This window comes from Mus pahari, chromosome 2 (genome assembly GCF_900095145.1).
Source record: "Mus pahari chromosome 2, PAHARI_EIJ_v1.1, whole genome shotgun sequence".
NCBI lineage: Eukaryota > Metazoa > Chordata > Mammalia > Rodentia > Muridae > Mus > Mus pahari.
The window spans coordinates 141417357-141438464 of NC_034591.1; the positions used below are offsets into that span (position 1 = coordinate 141417357).

At 44.9% G+C, this 21108-nt stretch overlaps 1 pseudogene; it reads left to right on the forward strand.

Moving 5' to 3' along the window:
• Window positions 1–8271: 8271 nt before the first annotated feature.
• Window positions 8272–16636, forward strand: LOC110316911 (annotated as a pseudogene).
• Window positions 16637–21108: the final 4472 nt, after the last annotated feature.

The window sequence follows — 21108 nt, forward strand, 5'->3', positions numbered from 1 at the left end:
TAGATAGATAGATAGATAGATAGATAGATAGACAGACAGATGATATGGAAGAAAGGATCAGTTAGAGAGGAAATTGAATGATAGGGCAGTAGCTTGAGTTGAATGTCAAGCATGGAAAGGCTACAGATGGTTTCATCCCTAGATTCTGTCTCTACAGACCTTGACCTTGACTTTAAACCTGATGGAGATGGACAGGCAGAGCATTTGTCACGTATTCAGCAATTTTACACAAATCTCCAGAATACCCATGGCTTCAGAACCATAAACCCACTTAAAAGTCTTATGGAAAAGAAGAGCCTTAGAAAGATAGGTACTGAGCAAAGAAATGGCTGTGTCGATGTACCTCTTAGGTAGCCACCACAGGATCAGCCTCCTTCACTACAGTGTAATGTAATTGAGGAGAAGTAGAGTGCCTTCGCCATCATCAGGAAATCACCACAGAGCTAGGATGGAGCTGTCGCTCATACTTGTAACTACAGTGAGATTCTGTCTTTGTTCTCCCCTCCCAAACATCTGTGACAGAAGAACAAATGGTATTGGTCTGATGCCTTATTATTATCTTGCAATAACAGTAGTATTCCTCAGGATGAGCACTGGCCTAAGCAGCACAGAGTTCGGGATTTGAGGTCTGGCTCAGCCAAACACATACTCCATGACTCTAGGTGAGGTCCACTCCATCTTTCCTGGTTACAAGATCCGGAAGTCTTTTAGGCTAATGGTTCTTGGTGAAAGAAGTTAATGACTATGCATTGTTCTGAAGCCCAGAGAGTTAAATATATGTGTGATACAGAACAACAAGGAAGCCAAAGAGCTATCGTGGAGCAATGGATTTGAATGCCTGGTTCAATAAATCTCAATCGAACATAATGAACTGATTAATATTAATTGCCTTCTCTTTCCTTTCCAGGCATGGGGGTAAGGGTGAGGCAGAAAGGGAAAGAGGAAGGGAGGCAGGAGGGACTGAATTACTGAGTAGTATGATTCAATTATCTCCAAAAGATCCCGAACAAGCAGGCAATTACTACTAATTGCAAGTACTACCATTGATAATGATCACAATCAATCACTTCGCTTGGCACCATTCTAAACAAGACTGTAACCATTCTCACAGCTTGGAAGCAGGAGCAGTCGACATTAGGAGGCCCTGTCTTGAAGGATTCCATATTTGGAATGGTGGAGTAGCAAAATCCAAGGAATCCTGAACAGTATTCAATCTTGACCTCATATCGAGCCCATCACTTCCGTCTTCCTTCAACCTAACTCTATAGTCTATCCACAACCCACCACTGCAGCATCCCTACAACCAACCCTTCATTTTACCCACAACCTAACGCTCCAGTCTCTCCCAGCCCACTACAGCAGGCAGTCTTCCCACAAACCTCCTCTGTTGCCTACCCACAACATACCTCTTAAGTCCACCCTCAACCCAGCACTGCAGCTTTTTCACAATCTCCTTCTGAACCTACCCATAATCCACCTCTTCAGTCTCCCCACAATCCACCTTTTCATTCTATCCACAATCCACCACTGCAGTCACCCTACACCACCACTGCCGTCTTCATACTTCCAACCTTTTCTGTCTATTCATAATCCATCTCTTCATTTTACCTACAAACTATCACTGCAGTCTTCCTATAATCAATTTTATTTTTGGTCTAAATACAACTCATCTTTGTAGTCTACTCACAACACACCTCTGGGATCTATCCACAACCCACCTCCACAGTCTACCCAACACAAGAACAGCCTTATGGTGACCTAAACAAAAATTTTAACTCAGGCTTTTAGGGTGATTATATTTGAAATTTCATTTTTGGTGACCAAGCCAGTGATGGAGTTTAAACAAGAACTGGAGCCCACAAGCTTGAAGAGCAGACACAAATGCTAGAAAGCACAACTCCGTTTCCATCTCTGTGGATTACCCAGTAAGAAATGAGACCTTGATGTTCCTGCCTATGAGACAAAATGACGTTGCTATAATCTTTCTCCCTATTGTTCTGTTACAGTGGACCTTACATGGGAAATGCATAGTCTGTTTGTGAACACACTGCTATCTATTCGTAAGACAAATGTTATTCTGGTCTTTCTTCTAGTATTTTTAGGAAAATCTCTGATAACCACTGATTTCAGGACTCTTCAAGCTTAAAGCAATCCTATATAGACTTTGGAATCTACACATCTATGGACAAGAGAAGACATGTAAGCATCCTGTACCATGAAACGTGCAAACACGGGGATTCTAGGGGGCAGTTTCTTCAGAAGTGTTGCCATAGTCACCACAACCAAAGAAGGAAACATACAGTCATCCCCTCACCACTAAGATGTAAGGCATCCCCTCCTGTCCTCCAGGGAAGCTTCAAATACCCAACTCATTTCTTCCTACTAATGCCACATCAAAACCTCACATATCATTGTAAAACTTTAAGTATCTATCTCATATAAAAGAAATATTCACATGAACGCAAAGAGATATATAGTTGTGCCAAGTAGTGTCACTTCTCTTTGTTTTGGGTTTCAATCCAACATTCTGAATATCAGTGGAGTTTCACCTGATTCTCTTAGTTGTGGGGCATCAATCTACCCCTGAATACCTGAATACCAGGTTGTAGAATAGAGCTAACCTCCTTGTGGGAAACAGAAAACTGTACTGATGTGCATTAACAAATGATGCTCTCCTGTGCTTTGGTCCTGAAATATGGAAGCCTCATGAGGTAAGAGCCAAATGGCAGAGGTGTATGCCAGAGCCACACCTGCAATTCTAGAAACCCAAAGAGAGCTGTTTATTACCCCCCATTTCATCTCCATCCTGGCATAGGCAACCTTTTAACACTGTGACAGAATATCGTCATCTCTAGTTCAGATTCAAGACCCATGAAATGGGATTACCAAAAAGGAAAAGAATGCAAACTCTTCTCATGTTTCAAGTAAGTATGAGATTTTGCACGAAGCCTTATCTTAGCTGCCTTGGGTTGTGCCCAGGATTCAGATTGAACACAGGTGGACCCAGGTCACCATCGCTAACGTTTTCACTTGTGTGTGAATGTGCTCAGCTCTTCTTCACAAAGTATCAACTGGGATGTGTTCTTAAGATGAAAAAAATGAAATAATTACAGGCACACAGTGTGCGTGTATATGTGTGCACATGTGCATACACGTGTGTGCATGGTGTGTGTGTGTGTGTGTGTGTGTGTGTGTGTGTGTGTATGCCATGGCACACAAATGTAGATCAGAAGGGCAACCTCTGTTGCTATTCCTCATTGTTTACCCTATTTTAGATATGGTCTCTCCATTTGATTGTTTTTCAATTTTCAGTGTTGTCTGTACATTTTCTTGCTGTGTGTACTGGGTTAGCTGACCCGCAGGCTTCTATGAATTCCCATGTTTTTGCATGAGGGTTGGGATTACATATACTGTAGTTATCTAGCCAGCCTTTATATGGGTTCTGGAATTCTAATTCAGATCATCATGAATGCACAACAAGCTCTTTGACCCACTGAGCTATCTTCAGTCCTGACCATAAATACATACATATATACATACATACATACATACATACATACATACATACATACATCACTCTATATCCATTCCACAGGTGCTAATATAAGGACAAAAGAACATTTTAAAAGATAAAACCTGGTGTTGAAATAGTAGCCTTCCTTGGTACCCTCAGGATCGCTAACATCTATCTTGAGCTCTGGAAGTAATCCCAGAATCTGTGGATAAGATTTCCAAGCATCGAGTCCAGTCCTCCCAAAGCCCTCACTCTTCCGACCTCAGCTCAAGCCTGTGGTCAGAGCCTTTGCACACAGTTGTCATTCTGAAGCCATCAGGAAAATTGTGCTGATCGAAAGTATCTGGGGCTTTGATGCAGACATGAACACAGACAGCTTCTCCTGTAACCAGGGGCTAGAAGCCAGGGATTTGATGTCTGTCTTCATCCCACCCCAGTTCCACTCAGATTGTAAACCTGTGCTCTGGACTGACTCTGACCCATCACTTTCACGTCCACTATCTACCTCTGTGAAGGTTTGCAGACTTCAGTGATCAGGAATTACCCATTGAGTCTGTATGTCACATGCTGAAATCCCAACCCGAGGATGACCAGGAAGGCACGGAATGGAGAAATCTGAACTCTACTCACTTTCCTAGAGGCTCAGGTACAGATGTGTGTCCCACGGTGTGACCACAGTTGAAATCCAGCCTGGAGACTAAGAGCCCATGCTCTTTTGTCCTTCTGTGTTCTTCCCAGAGTTTGATGCCTTTTGCCTGTAGAATGGGAGAGACCCATCCCTCCCCTGTAGTCCCATCTATCCTGGAGATAACATGCCTGTGATATGCTGACTTTTATATCCCAGTCACAAAAGAGTACCTGAGTATTTATGGACAGTTAATAGACACTTGAAAGGGAGAAACATTTTCTTTAGTGGTATAATGTCTGCTAGGGAGCTGTCGTTCCTGCAACCAACCCCTCCCCCAGGATTCTGTGCAGAATGTCAATGAAGCACACAGGTCAGAGAGGAAAATCAGAATATGAAGTAGAGAGGAAAGTAGTTGGGAAGGGGAAGAGAGGTCAATGGGGGAGGAGAGAAAAACATAAAAATGGTGTGAGTGTGCATGAAAATTTCACAGTGAAACCCATTGTTCTGGATAATGAATAAATGTTAATAAAAGACTCAGAGCAATATGCTGGGATGCTAAGCCTTGGGAACTTGCATGTAACCATGTTGATCAGCACAGTACTTGGGAGAGGTTATCAACGTCAAATGAGGTCATTAGGGTCGGAGTCATTCCGGAGAACCAATGTCCTACAAAAGGAAGTGGGACACTGGGCTCAGGTAAACAGGAACAGAGGGGGAGCAGTCTCAGCTACTACAAGCCTAGAGTGTCAAAAGCCAGGAGAGGGGCCTAGAGCATGTGGCCCAGCATTCCAAGCATCCAGCTGACGAATCTTCATGGCTTAAGCCACCTGTCTTGTGTCCCTGTGTTGTGGCAGACCCAGAGAGTTAATATAATGCCTACTGTCCCGGAGCAATTAGGCCTGGTGAATCTTCCTATCTGCGATGCTGAGTTGGGCCATGGAGTCTTGTCTGGAGCCGAATGCAGTCAACAGACTATTTCAAAAGAGAAGGGACCAGGGACTAGACCCTGCCTTAATCCACGCAGCATGGAGATCTGTTATCAGAAGTTGCCAGAGACTGGTTTCCTCACAGTTCTCCGTTTGTTTATGTGTCTGTTTGTTTGTTTAGGTTCCTCTGAAGAGAGATATCTCCTCTTTCTCTGAGGTATGCTCACCACATGTGCAGGCCTCAGGTCTGAGACATGACATGCAATCCAGCAGGAGCTGGGGAAGACATGACCAGTCAACATCCCTGAGCTCCACTTTAGGCCACACCCTCACCTGGCTGTTAGGTAGGCTTCAGTTTTATGTGGAAGTTCCACAAATGGAGGCAAAGAGAGGAGAATGTTACCTATCCCCAGTGAAGCCAATGTCAGGCAGGGGCATTTGTCACAGAGAAAATAATAGCATGTAAAACAGGGCAAGAAGAGAAGCTTTCTAGTGCCCAGGGAAGGGGGAGTGGGGTGTCTCTCGGGTGGAGGTTGGGGTACCTTCAAGAAAATCTCATCTGTCCTGGAAAGAGGTAAACAGGGAGCTGAGATCAAAATCAAACCCTACACCCTGTCCCTATTCCTTCTTGATTTCCAAAGCTGGCCACCACAGGGATGAGCTGGTGTCATGCAGCAGGCTGAGTGGCATCCTAAGATGTCATTGCTAGCATCAGGATTACCACCATGCCAATTTCTGTTGCACTGATATATTGTTTTGAAATCGATTAAATATTGTTCTCAAGATTTAGCTTGACCATTACAGCACTATGAAACAACTTTAACCCAGATTGGAACAAATAGTCAAAATTCACTGATTTTTTTTTTTTTAGGACCACAGTTGGCTTCTTTTAGGGCAAGCTCTAAAATCCAGAAGGCTTAACCTGCTTTGCCTTTCCAGGTCCTTCACCAACACCCGCTAAACTTCTCCCATTCTAAGCTGGAGGTTGCTATAAACTGTCCTGCAGGGTCCTCTGTCCTGAGCCCCACCCTCTTCGCCATGTTAATTATCTCCAGGCTCCCTCTCCAGAGGAATTTAGAACATGCCAAGGTTATTTGTGGAGCCTTTTGTTTCTGGGATATGGGGGCTTACATGGCCCAGAAAGAGCAACACTTGCCTACACAGACAGTACTGCCTGGGCTATTAATATCCAAGCACAATAGCTTTAGAACAAGGTGCAATGTGGCTTACCCTGGCCGCAAGTCTTCTCGGCCCCAGAGACAGTATTAATTTACAGCAGCTTTGCTAACACACTTCAAGTAAGCCTCTTGCCCCACCTTCTGATCCAGTATGGAAGGGAGGAGGGAATAGAGGGGGCACTTGGGCTGTAATTGCCTCCCTACCATGCATATGGGAGATAAGAGCAAAGAGGGTCTCAAAATAATATTTAAATAGAGGTCTCTCCTCTTTCTTCTCTAAAGCATGCCAAGCATTCTGCATTTGCTGTCTTCCCAAGTCTTTGTTATCTTTGTACACAATGGGTAAACATTTTAACGTGTTTATTCATTCACACTACTTATAATATCACCAGGTGCCTGAACTTCAAGGCTCTCATGATGCTAAGATGAAGATGCAATGGTCTACTTCATTCCCAGGAGCTCAGTATCTGTGGAGAAAGTCTGATTACTTCTGTCACCAAGCTAAGCAGAAGGGCTATAACCAGGCAAGAGGCAGGAATGTCGGCTTAGTCTTCAAGGGGTGAACTCACCAAGACTTCAAAGAGGACAGTCTTAGGAAAGAACAGTTGAGAGAAGCATGAGATAGTGAAGTGTGAATCTTGGGAAAGCACAATTTAGTGAGGCAGGGAGGGTACAGCAGAGTGTAGAAAAGTAAGTTTAAAAGCAGGAAGACAAGGATGATGTTGGTAGCTCTTATGATTTGAGTCTAAAATTGGCCAAACAGGCTCCTGAATTTGAACACTTGATCTCCAGTGGGTGGTGTGTCTCAAGAGACTGTGGAACATTCCAGAACTTTGGAAGCCATATCATATCCACTATTGGCTCTAGTAAGCTTTCTGGTCTGGCTATCATGTGAAACATATGCATCCCTTTTTCCATGGAGGCACTCCATCATGAATGTCTCCCCGTCACCACGGCTGACTGTACTCCATGAAACAGTGAGCCAAGGAAGACCTGCCCACCTGCACGTCAGTTGTTTCTGTCCACAGCAACCTGAAGGTAAGTGGAAACCAGCTGAAGAGCTTTGAGTCAATCCCAGAGGTAGACAGGGTGGAGAGGGACTTGAAGGTCACTTCATCTTTCAGGTCTCAAGTTCCCAAGGATAAGATTGTCTGTTGTGTGCTCTGATGTATTCTCACAGTGCAGTACCCTGAAGCACAAGAGGATCTCAAGTTTGCCCCTGTCTAGTGTACCTCAGAAACCCTGCTGCTATCTCTGCTTCCAGAAATGAGGATGTCAGAATGATGGCTGAGGCAAAACCAGTATGGGGACAGTAACAAAAAACTGCCAGTTGTGACTAATGAGTCTCCAACTGTTATCTACTTGGAAGTTAGAAGTCTGAGAAGGGCCCCCTAATTGGCAGACTAGCCTTGGGGGCCCACTTGTTCATTTGTGAGGTTTAGGAAGCCACTGACAGACCAACATGTTATTAGTGCAAATTAACCAGTCACCTGGAACCCTGGATCTTTATTCCAAGAAAGATTAAAGGGCCTGGGGGACCCCCAAAAATTGAACCATGAAATGTCATTAGGTAAGTCACGGTCTTCACAGCTCCCAGAACTAATTATAGAGCTAGGAGTGGTTGAGGCCAGACCCCTCTGGTATAAAAAGATTTTATGAAAGGCAAAGTGGGGGGAGGCCACAGTAATTCTCACCCTATTATATTCCTTTCAATTATTTACAGGAGTAGACACTGGTGGTGAGCCTATATAGAGCCTGGAATCCAGTGAGGTCACACGGGTGTTCTGAAAGCTAAGGAGGCCATGTGGAATCTGGGACACAAATGAGGCAATGATTCAGCTGCCCCTGCATTCCACACCTCCCAGGGTCCTCTCACTGTTCCCCTCCCTCAGCACCCAAGTCAACAGCACAGACCCCATGGTGACAATTAGCTCCATCCCTGCCCAGGAGATGCCAACACTTTCCTTCCATCAGTGGTTTTAATAACATGGTCACCTTACTCCCTTAACTGAACCCAGTGGAGAAATGAATGCTGGGAATCTGAAGGTTATAGCAGATAATGCCAGGGAATGCCACACTCAGGTAATGAGGCTATAGTTTGACTGCTGGGAAAAGTTAAGCAAAAGGTCTGTATCCTCAATGATCAAGAGCTCTTTCTCATTACCCAGCATGCCTTGTATTAATTAGGATGCAGCCTCAACTTAACCTATTCCTGGCTAGTAAAATGCAGTCAATGGTCTAAGGCACTTGAGGCCTGCTTCATGGAAACGTACTGCATAATCCTTAGGTCTTCCTCAGCCAAAGTGGCCTATGGTGCATGTACCAGGTAATGTAGGTACAATGTAGAGAGGCTTCCTAACAGACCAGTTGTCGGGCTTCACCACAAGCAAGACCTGATGCCAATATCATGAGTCCATTCCATGTCTGACTCCATCACAGGTGGCCACAGTGTTGTCTTTCCTCCCTCTCTCCTTCCTCCCACTGTGCATGTATGCATGTGTAGGTAAGAGAACAACCTTAGGTATAGGTCCTCACCTTCTATCTTGAGACAGAGGCCTTTATGGTTTGCCTCTTTAAATCCCAACTTTGTGTGTATCTGGATCCTCGTGCTTGTACGGCAAGTGCTTTATTCATTGAAATTTTTCCCGGACCAATCATCTTTCTTTTTAAATCAATGATGTAAGTTCCTTGAACACTGGCACTAGTCACTGAGATACATGTTTGAAGAAGAAGGAGAAGAAAAAGAAGGAGGAAGAGGATGAAGAGAAGGAGGAAGAGGAGGAGAAGAAGGAGAATATATATATATGTGTGTGTGTGTGTGTGTGTGTGTGTGTATATATATATATATATATATATATATATATATATATATATATATAAAACATTAAATAATCTCTTTTAATTCCTGACCCAGTTATGCATAATTCAAAACTACCTTGACCCACAGAGTGAAGAAGTTATGATGGATGAATGGTGGAGATGGGCAGGCTCCTGCATCATTCCCTCAGAGTAGTCTAATCCTCTTATGGGTAGTAGGGGCTGCGAACATCTGGTGGGCCTCCAACATGGTCTTGAGAATTCTATGCAATCAGCAATGGTGGGCAAAATTACAATTAACTTTGCTAATAATTTCAACTAGGCACACATGCACTTAGTGCACATGCACACGTGCATACAACACACAAACCCTCCACATAGGAGTCTTGTCATATGTGTCCATTGTTGGGAAATTATCCAACAGAGAGAGTTGATTGGCATGAGCAGATTCCTTGGCAGTGATAGGTTGTGTCTATAGTCCTCCATGGCCATAGACAAAGGTCCCACATTTCTATTTTTACTAATGAAATGATTTCACCTGGCAACCCTCTTCTGTTTGTGTCTGCCTACCCTCCTTTTCTTTATCAGTTATCTTTCAGGCTCTTGCTTCTGAAATCCATTCACTAATCTCATTTCTGTCTTCCAGCGTGAGGCTCATTCAGTATGTTAGCAATGAAGATTCTCATGATTGCAGCCTGGCCAGACAGGCAGGGCAGCTTCAGGAACCAGGTGACTTCCTTCGAGTCCAGCATGTGATGGTATTTTATCATCGCAGTCATGGAGGCAGAAAGTCAGCAACAGTCTGAAAATCACAAACAGCAACAGTCTGGTCCATCCAGTTTTGCTTGTCTAAGCACTGATTCGGGGACATTCAGCCCAGCGACTGTTGTGCAAATGGCTTTCTGTCATGCTGCCTACCAGCAATATTTTCTTCCTCAATGATGGCTGCCACACTGGTGCAGGGGCCATGTACTATCTCTCGTTGACACTGCAATCGTCTTCTATCCATCCCTTTCTGGCACCACTTAATTCTTGCTTTCAGAATATCCTGTCAGGACTCAACATTCCTTGTGTCCCTGCTTCTCAAACCCTCTCATAGCAGAGCTTCAACCTGATATTCAGAATCTCCCCCTGCTCCCACCTGACCCTCCGAAATCCTGTCTTTCACTCTTCTCTTTTCTTTTACTCTACAGTTTAGTCCATTTTCCCCATGGAAGTGCATCTTCTGTATCTACACCACCTCCTGAAAGGCCACCAAACCCATCTCTATTTGGGAAAAATCATACAAATTGTCCAAGATCTATGAACATTGTCTTCTTTGACAGATCCCCAGCTCAACTCATTGTCCTGCCTAAACGGTCTCTTAGTTGGAAACAGCACAACCCTTTGAGCTGCCCATGGGCATTTAACCCAATCTTACCTTGTATTACTCATTGCAAAACCCTTTGTTTTCTACCATGAGGGCCATGTCCCTAAGCATAAGCCATGTGCATTATTCATGGTGATTTCCTTCAGTGTGCTTGCCTATCTCTTTGCAGAGAAGTTGTCCTATAAATATATGGGCCACTAGATTGAATATAGTGCAGCCTATCATGAAAGATTAACCAGGCTATTATCCAAAGTGGGAATCAAGAGTCGATTGGACTTTCTTGAAACTTGATCGGGCTCATCTCTAAAGAACAGGCTTCCCTGGGAAAAAAATAAAGGGGGAGAGGAAGCATGCAAGTTATCTGCAAAATGAACTGTCACACAGCAGGTCTCAGCCAGTTTGTCCATCCTCAATAAAAGAAACAAACAAATAAGCCAACAAACAAAGATCTGAGGCACACCTTCCAGACAGAAAATCGTAAGCTTCTAGTTCAAACAGTTGTATAGAAAGGCACAGTGCATCCTAGGCTCCCTTTCCCAACTGTTTTTGTGACTCCTTCCGCTAATCAGGAATCTCCACTAGAAAATGACACCAGGTATATGTCACAGAGGTTGGCCTACTCTCAAGCATGCTGGTGCCTCGCGGGTTCTTTGATCTTCTGTGGCCATTGTCCCCTGAAACCAATCCTTTCCATTCTACATTTTTCCTCCTAGATCATCCGATACTTCCAAGCAACCAGGTGTTCCTTTCAGAATGGAAACGCTGATAACCTGTGCTTTTAGAAGCTGACATTCAGCCTTTTTTTTTTTTTTTTTTTTTTTTTTTTTTGCCATGGATGTAGGGGGTAGGATTCTTCCCACTGTGTGCAAAAGTCAACCAAACTCATCTATCACCAAACTAAGGAGAGTCTTAGACGGGATGGACATAATAGAAGAAGCAGAAGAATAAGTAAATTAACCCTATGATGGAATTATCATAAGAAGGAATCTCACTTTAATGGACAAGTTTTAGACTGACGGGGGAAAAGTGGGGATCTAATTAGTGCTATTCCTCTGTAGATGTCATGTGAGTAGTTACTTTCACAGGTTTGCCATGAATGCCTTGGGACAAAAGCTATACTTTATATGACTTTTGTGCCTCACACTGTGTCCAGCCTTGAATTGAAAACACACACACCTTTGTGGATAGACAGTTCCTACGGCTTTCTGAAAGGGACACTTTCTTAGCTTTCACACCCGAACTCTCTCACTAATTAAAATAGCCAATGAAAAATAGTGGCTCAGAATGTGATTAGTCACTCCAATCCTGTTCATTCCTCAGTGGACATGTTGGCTTGCTGCCATTGTTCAGATATTTGGGGATCAAAAGATTTGTGATCCAGCCTAGGGAGTCTACATGATTCAACAGATAGCACCCAGGGAGAGAAACTCCTCAGTTGGTGACAAACATATCAGAGACATAAAAGTGTTTACCTCCATGGCTGGCAAATGAATTGACAAACATTCTTTTGGTGTGTGTAGGGGCTAGATTTTGCCTAAATCCATCTTGATTCCAAATGAGTTCTTTAGCTCTAAGGAGAAATAGGTACAAGAACGCACAACTAGGGTCTACTTCACTGCTCCTCCGATGTTCCTCTTCAAATGGACAACCCCTAAACACCACCACCACAGATCAGCCCTGAGAGATATGGCAGTGGGATAAGGCAAAAGGGGAACAGAGGGAGCCTGAGGCTTGGCTTGAATTAATGACCTGTTTTTTGGTGTTTATCTGAGCACCAACTTATTCCTCCAGGCTTGCAGAACACGGCTAGCCTTCCTATGACTTGGATAAGGCCTACCCTTAAATGCATACACAGCAAGTAGACACAATTACAGGGTTGCAGTCACTGTCCTGTTAAGTCATTTTAGACAGTGGGATTACTGTGAGTCAATATTCACATTGAAGGACACATATTGCCTTCTCACAGAATACATCAGATTCCTCTAGACATCTTCGGTTAAGATCAAAGCATATCTGTACCCCTTGTTTAGCTGGTCCTTGGTCCTACTGCCCCAGGATCAGAGGCAAAAAAATAATAATAATGCACTAATTCAGGCATCTTTCAGTCCATCTTGCAATAAATGGGGTGATGAACTTTCACATTTAAAATGTCTTTCAAGTTGGTGTGCAGGCAGCGAAGCTTACTGTTACATACAACAGGACTTGCAAATTGCATCTTTGCCAGTAAGCTAAGAGGGCCGGTTTTTCACTCCAGTAGATCCAGTAAAGTACCCAAGATAGGATTTCTCTCAAGCATGGATGAAGAGGAGGGCTGAATTTGGGACATGAACAAGTGTGCTGGATATAGTTGTTCATTAATTGTATAATCTGGGACAAATTGGTTTCTTGATTTAAGGGATATGAACCTAATACCCACTTCACCCTGGCATAAACATTACGTGGGGCTAATGCTTGCAGCAGTGCTCAGGAACTGGTAAAGAAGGCTCCCAGTGAGCTGCCCCCTCCCCAGCCCTCCTGCATCTACTTAACCCACTCTGTAAGAGCTAGAGTCAGATTCCCACCGTATGGAATTATCCTCAGCACAGCAGATGGGTTTACAAGTGTCTTGGTCTCTTCGTGTAATTAGCAGCCAAGGAGTCTAAATCTTGCATTGTTTACACAGAGAGTGTTTCTTGCCCGTTCCCACGTCATACCATCTGACACTGTTACCTTTTATATCTGGTGAGTGCAGTTCCTTAACTTTGTGGGATCCTCCGCATACAAACTCTGTTGGACCCGTTCCTTAGTGTGGATGGCTACTGTTCTGTGAGCCGAGCTCAGTGGCTTACAGAAGTTTCTTTATTCATACCCACTATTTGAATAGTGCTTCAAGAAGTTCTCTGAAATACAGAAGGCAAATTCCACAGCTCCATTTACAAGCGAGGAAACTGAGGCACAGCCTGTCTTACCTATTGGTGTTGCTGTAAGAATTCAAGTGGCTCAAGCTGGGCACGGTGCCTTATGCTTATAATCATAGCACTCGAGAGGCTAAGGAGAGGGGACTGCCATAAGGTTGAGACCATCCTGGGAAACACAGTGTATTTATGGCCAGACTGGGCTGCAAAATGAGACCCTGTCTCATAAAAGAAGCAAACAAACAAACAAAAATCACATGGCTTATAGAATTACCAGGTCAAAGCTCCTTTTCTTTGGCTGAGTCTCTTTGGCTCGTATTCCTCCAGAGAAGAATAGTATCCCATACCAAAAAGAAATTCAAGAGAGCTATGTACCTTGCAGCAAGTTAACAAAGAGCCAGAGGGTTAATGTGAGTTTAAAGGGCTTCCCCAAGGCAATTGTGCCTGGGCCATTATCCTATGCGTCCATGTGGAGATGTCTATATATATACACCCTGTGTGCTGGTGAGGTGGGTGACACAGGAGTTTGAGAAGCTACCTCTGATCTTAAGGAACTCATTCTGAAGTCAAGGAGCTGAGGCTCGCATACAGGACACTTTAAATAAATAAAGGTGATCTTCCAGAAGTGTCATAGATCTTACCTGTTGATAGAAAGCATGACCCCCTTACTCAAGTTCCCAACAGCTTGATTTGAATGGAAGTCTCTTTTAAAATGGTTCAATTCTCAACTCCCACAGCAACCACTGGAGTAGGTTCCTTTACTTGGAGGACCCATCCTTATTTTTCAGTGTGGAAGAGAGTGTGTTAGTAAGCCTTCCCTTGCTGTGATAAATAGATGAACAGTGAAACAATTGTTTCATGCCAGGAGCATGTGGCAAATCACAGTTTCTCTCCCCATGGCAGGGAAGAGAAAGAAAGAAAGGGTGGGGGTGGGGAAAACATTGAATTTCACCATTCCCTCAGTGATCTAAAGAACTCCCAGTAGCCTCCACTTTCTTAAGGTTACACCATTTTCCAACAGCTCTACACCAGGGACCAAGCTCTCACCTCTTGGGCCTTTGAGGGACACATAATATTTGCAGTGGAACAATGAAGAAGGAATATGGAAATTTATATCCTTCAGTAATATTTTTTTGTTAGCTATACAGTCTTCTTCACAGAAGATGGCTTCTTGGAATTGTTTTCAATTCTTTCTTTTTTTATTAGATATTTTCTTCATTTACATTTCAAATGCTATCCCCAAAGCCCCCTATACCCTCCCCATGCCCCGCTCCCCAACCTACCCACTCCCACCTTCTGGCCCTGGCATTCCCCTGTACTGGGGCATATGATCTTCGCAATACCAAGGGACTCTCCTCCCATTGATGGCCAACTAGGCCATCCTCTGTTACATATGCAACTGGAGACACAGCTCTGGGGGGTACTGGTTAGTTCATATCATTGTTCCTCCTATAGGGTTGCAGACCCCTTTAACTCCTTGGGTGCTTTCTCTAGCTCCTTCATTAGGGGCCCTGTGTTCCATCCAATAGATGACTGTGAGCATCCACTTCTGTATTTGCCAGGCATTGGCATAGATTCACAAGGGTCCTGTCAGCAAAATCTTTCTGGAATATGCAGTAGTGTCTTGGTTTGGTGGTTGTATATGGGATGGATCCCCGGGTGGGGCAGTCTCTGGATTGTCATTTCTTATTTCTCAGCTCTGAACTTTGTCTCTTTAACTCCTTCCATGGGTATTTTGTTCCCCATTCTAAGAAGGAGCGAAGTATCCACAGCAATTAAAAACAATGAATTCATGAAATTCTTAGGCCCATGGATGCATCTGGAGGATATCATCCTGAGTGAGGTAACCCAATCACAAAAGATATGTACACATGATATGTACTCACTGATAAGTGGATATTAGCCCAGAAACTTAGAATACCCAAGATACAATTTGCAATTTTTTCTTAATTAAGCAAGAGCTTCTTTTAGAGTCTCTCTTCTAAAGAGGAATCAGCTGTTGAGCTTGGGTGGTTGAAGAAGTCTCCACCTGCTCGCTCTCCATCCCTGGAAAGAACAGTCCTGCCCAAGTTCTAATCATCTTCACAGGGTATTTGTCCTGGTCTCACAAGAACTGACCTATCAAAGCAAGGCAGCCATGTCGCCTGGTCCTGCTGCCCTACTCACTTTGCTCTTAAACAGAGGCTTAGTGTGAGACTGTGCACAGGGGATCCATTACCTGGAGAACAGGACCTCAGACACACGATCAACCTTCTTACACCACCCTGCGTGGAGTAGAACCATAAGGAGTCCCTCTACTAGCCTGATACAACCTGCTAAAGCAGAGAGACAGTTGTCATGCCTGTACAGTCTGGACATGTCACAAAGCCATCTAGTCCACAGGAAAACTACAGTGAAGGAAGCTCTTAGATCTGTCATTCAACTTGGAACTAAGAATATAATTTAAATGGGAAATGGAATAGAATGTAAAAGGTTCTTGTGAGAATGGATCTTGCAAAAACCCTAATAACAGCAGGTACTATGGCAGTGCTGGCCAGTCACATACCTGTGGCACTTCAGCATGGCATTTGGAAAAAGGAGAAAGAGTGGGCTCTGAGAATGTATTCTTCTGAGGACTGTCTTATGACCTTGTGCCAGTTAAGTTTGTAAAGCTTCATCTAGCCTGTGTCCCTGGAAGACTGTATTAGTTCCAATGTGTGGGGACACTTAGGACTACATTAGTTACAATGTGTGCAGACAAATAGGACCATTCACTAGTCATCATCAGTCTTATCCCATGTTATATGAACATATAAACATGATCCTAATAAAACAGAGAATTGCAAAGATCAACATAGAGAACAGGTCAAATAACCCAAACCTTGACGGTGTAAAAGCTAAGAGGTAGGCTGCCCTCCAGCCTCTGATGAAGCCTAAGATCATCAAAAAGAGGACCAAGAAGTTCATCAGGCTCCAGTGAGACTGATATGTTAAAATTAAGGGAAACTGGTGGAAACCCAGAGGCACTGACAACGGGGTGTGGAGGAGATTCAAGGGCCAGGTCCTGATGCCTAATGTTGGTTATGGGAGCAACAAGAAAGCCAAGCACATGCTGCCTAGTGACTTCTGGAAGTTTCTGATCCACAATGCCAAGGAGCTGGAAGCCAGGCTGATGTGTAACAAATCTTGCTGTGCTGAGATCGCTCACAATGTTTCCTTTAAGAACTGAAAAGCTATCATAGGAAGAGCAGCTATCAGAATCACCGATCCCAACACCAGGCTACGCAGCAAAGAAAATGATAGATGGCTTGCGTGCATGCTTTGTATTTAAATAAAAGAAGAAGAAGAAAAAAAGCTGAAGGTGAGGGTTAGCCTCGCCCTTACCTCTCCACTGTCTTGTGAGCTAACCTGGACCTTAATGTCTCTCTTGGTTCCCTCTTCTGTTGACAGTTCCTTGTCTGCTGCACATAGGAAATCCTTGAGGGGCAAGCACCAGTCCTCATCTTCAAGAGATCTAGGACAGGATGGAGAGATGACGATTTTTACTTTTTGGCACGTCACTGTCCACTCTCCACAGCCCACCTTCTTCATTTTTTAATTCTTTGACAAACACACACACACACACACACACACACACACACACACACTCCCTACACACAATTGGTCGTTTTCCTCATTGCCTTCTCCCCTCCTCCTCTTTCTCCCACTGAAATTCTTCCCCTCAACAGACCCTCTTCTCTGATGATTTTACTTTCACCCCGCCCAGTGAAGGCTGCTTGCAAGAGCATACGTGGAGGGCTACTTCCTACAATACAGATACCAGCGGCAATATCACTGAACAAAATGACACCTCCTCTTCTGGAACCCATAGACTTCTCGTTGTCCCCCAGTGACAGATGGGGCAGCCACACCAGTCCCTCCCCCATACAGGATGAAATGTTGACAGGGCACAGTCTGCTGTAGGTCTTCTGCAGGTGCCAACAGCTGAGGTGAGTTTCTGAGAGAGTTCGGTCGCTGCACCGTGTCTAGAAGACATTGCTTTTTGACACGCACACGTGTACACACACACACACACACACACACACACACACATACATTCAGCAACCTTGGCTCTTACAGTCTTTCTTGCCCCTCTTCTGTGGGCCTCCGGGTGGGTGACACATGTAAGGTTTGAGCATTCAACAGTCACTTGTTCTGGGCACCTTGACCAGTTGTGAGTCTTTAACCACTCCATACTGCTCCTCTGGGAATACTGAGAGTAGCCCTCACCTCCAAGTGTAAGCAAGCACGTCAGAGGATGCTCACACCGTGCCTGTTTAGCAAAACAGCCATAGTAGTTCTTCCCTGTCTGCGTGGGCATGGTTCTCCTCCCAATCCCTCAGTGTTGTGTGGGCATTTCACCAGCAACAAACACCAGAAAGACAGCATTATCACATATGTAAGAATACAAATACAGTCCTGATCTGGGGGATAGAGAGAAGGCAAAGTTTAATGATCCCCTGGAAGGAGCCCAACTCACTACATTCTGGCCACCATGGGCTTCTGTCCTTAGGAGTGCTGGGGGCTCAAAGCAGCCACCAGCTTTCAGTGACTGTTCTCCCTTCTATCTGCACTGATTCCTTTCCTAGGCAGGTGCGGTTTCCTTTAAAGATGTTCTCAAACAACCGTCATGGTTTTGGTTTATGTGTGTGTGTGTGTGTGTGTGTGTGTGTGTGTGTGTGTGTGTGTGTGTATAGAAGCCCCTGAATGTTCCTTCAGTCAGTCCAGGAATTTGCCTGTAATGGGCACTAGATTCCTCACACCTACCCACCTTGCACAAGGAGAATGTCAGGGCTGTGCTAACAAGCTGAGGGGGCATTTATAGGCCGCTTGGGCATTCCCCTGTGGCACTGGCTAGGGAAAGACAACTAGTCCCATCTTTAACTAAAAAGACTGTGAATGGGGTGGCATCCGGGGGCCATGATGCAGAGTCTTTATGCCTTGGTCAGTGAGTTGCTGCAAAGTTACATGTGGCCAGAGAACAGGAGAGGAGTCAAGGGTATGGAAAATAACTAATTTGGTTCTTTCAACAGCAGCTTCATCATTTTTGTATAGGGCAATCGGTCTAATGTCCAGCCATGTAGGGCCCTCCATGTAAGTTTACTCTGTGGGCCCTTTTCTTATAGTCTATCTCCCTACACCACTCAAAGAATCTGAAATAATTTGTGACATGTAAGAGGATTTCAAAAACCTTGTGAAAACTAACTTTACAGGATTCTGACGTTTTGAAAATCTACTTTGCATCGGTCATAAGGTGAGACTCATTGTAAATCCAGAGTCTCAACTAAGGAGTAGTGATTTCTACAAATGTGTGGAGTTTCCGTATCAGCGTTGATACTGAGGAAAATCAACACAATTTGACATACTAACTGCTTATTTCACAGCAGAAGCTGCCATGGCTCAAGGTAGGCGGTATTTTTGAAGGTCAGGGAGCAGTGATAAAGCTGTTTCCAGACACCACCTCCCATCCCAGTACACTTGAGTGTGTTGGCAAAGAACGAGCAGTAAGTTAGAGAAGTGACAGGTCTTGACATACCTAGACCCTCAGGGAAAGTTCTAGAAGGAAGGGTCATATTCTCAATGCCTCTTTTCCTGTTCACCTGGGGTCAGGCTAATCTGAGAATAAGCTCTGTATCAATTGGTGACTGAAAGAAAAGCTGGCTATAGACTACAATCAAGGATACCATGAACAATGGAGCTTGCTGGGGGGGGGGAGGTGTCGGAGAAAATGAAAAAAAAAAAACACACTGTGGTGGGTTTTTCTGCTGATGACATCATCTAAAATGCTCTCCTGAGTGGAAGACTAAGAGCTACTTGGAGAAGTAGGTGGTGATTGAAGACATGGTCAGAGTATGTATGCACAGGACAGGATGCTCCCCCTAATACAAACTCTGAGGTTGCTGTCCCCACATCCAGAGTACACCTGTTCAGCCATCCTCCACATCAACTCCATCCTCTGTAAATCTGCAGAGGTTCCCTGACACACGGGCACGAGGAGGGCTTCCATCCTCCCCCCTTACCTTCAGGCAAGAGGAAAGGAGCTGCCACCAAGATGGAGCCTGCGCAGAGGTGAGGAGTGACTCTGTGATTGTGGCACTGCTCCAGCCTCCCCTACACGGTGCTCTGCCTGCTAATTAACGCATCCGTCCTTCCCCACAGGTGGGGAAGTGGCCTGTGACTGCTGTCTGGCTGCCTGGGGCCAGCAAGGCCTGACCCTGCTACCCAGTCAAGGGGCACACTGTGAGACTGGGTGACTCCTCAAGAGAATACCCCTCTGGTCCAGCACCAAGCCTTCCTCCTCCCTCTTGCAGTGGGGGAAGGAGAGAGAGGGCAGGCTGTGGATGGCAGAGAAACTCGGGGGCTGGTTTACGGCAAACAGACTGAGCTGCTTACGGGCTGCCGATGCTGCCAGCAGCCCCAGATGGCTCAGAACCTGCTGCTCTTGCTGAAAATTGATTTTGGAGGCAGCGAGGGAAGGAGGAGGGTGGGCAGGGGAAGGGGCTGCAGGGCAGGGGCGGGGGGGTGGGAAGGTTTGCCAAATAGAGGGTGGAATGTATAAGCTCCGATAAAGCTCCTGAGCCAGCACTCTCTGGGCAAAGAGGGAAAGATCTGTGCAGGGAGGACATTTGATTAAAATTTCTACCTCTGTGTTCTATTTCCTGTGTGTGTGTGTGTGTGTGTGTGTGTGTGTGTGTGCGCGTGTGTATGTGTATTATGGCATGCATATGCACATATGGAGACCACATATATCCTCCTCTAGATCATAATTATTATTGTTATTGTTGTTGTTTTATCATTATTATGTAATATTATTATAAATAGGATCTCTCATTGAACTTGTGGCTCACTCTTTTGAATAGACTAGTGGGCCACTTGTCCTCCAGTCTCCATCTTCCAGCACTAGGGACACAGGTGTAGGTTCCCACACCCAGATTCTACATGGCTGTTTGGGATCCTAACTCAGACCCTCATCCTTGCACAGCAAGTGCTTCACCCACTGAACCATCTCCCTTGCCCTCTATCTCCTCTTTATCTCGCTGCCTTCTCCCCATCCCCACTGGATTTTATGGATACTGCCTGGCTACTGTCTTTGTGTTACAGGGTAGAGTGGCATGGGAAAGTGTCTTATCTGGGTACCTTCCATGATCCCCACCACCACCTCAGTGAAGTAACCCAGTGCTGAGGGTACTTAAGCTTTGATCTCCTGGTTGTGGTGGCTTCCTGAGGACTCTGGATTCTACTCTATATTAATATCTTAAATTATTTTCATTAACAAGAGCAGCACATGATCCAATGACCTCTATACCTGCCTCGGCTTTATTATTCCCCCAAATACTAATGGTCTCTGGGCCCTCCCACCAAGGGTGCAAACACTGATGCTAAAGTAACTGTTCCGGGCCATGATCCTCACAGAGTTCATGAGATGGTCAGAGGAAGGGACAAGTTCAAGCAGTTCACATGAGCAGCAGCATAAAGGGGGCTGAAGAGGAAGGTAACAGCTTTCTCAGCTGTGTAAGGTCAAACTCATCAGTGGAGAGCATGTCTGAGGAAGGACTGACAAGCAGGGTGGCCAAATTTTGTTCTCAGAGTTTGTTCCTCAGGCAAAGTGGCAGACACTTCTTTCCTGCATGAGATGAACCAGTCAGAGGCCTGAATGTGAACACAGTATCTGTGTCCCTCCCCCCCCCCATAAGATCACGAGGCAAATGAAAGTACCAGGACCCACCAGCCCAACTGCCTTGCACTTTGGCCTTATGAATAAGA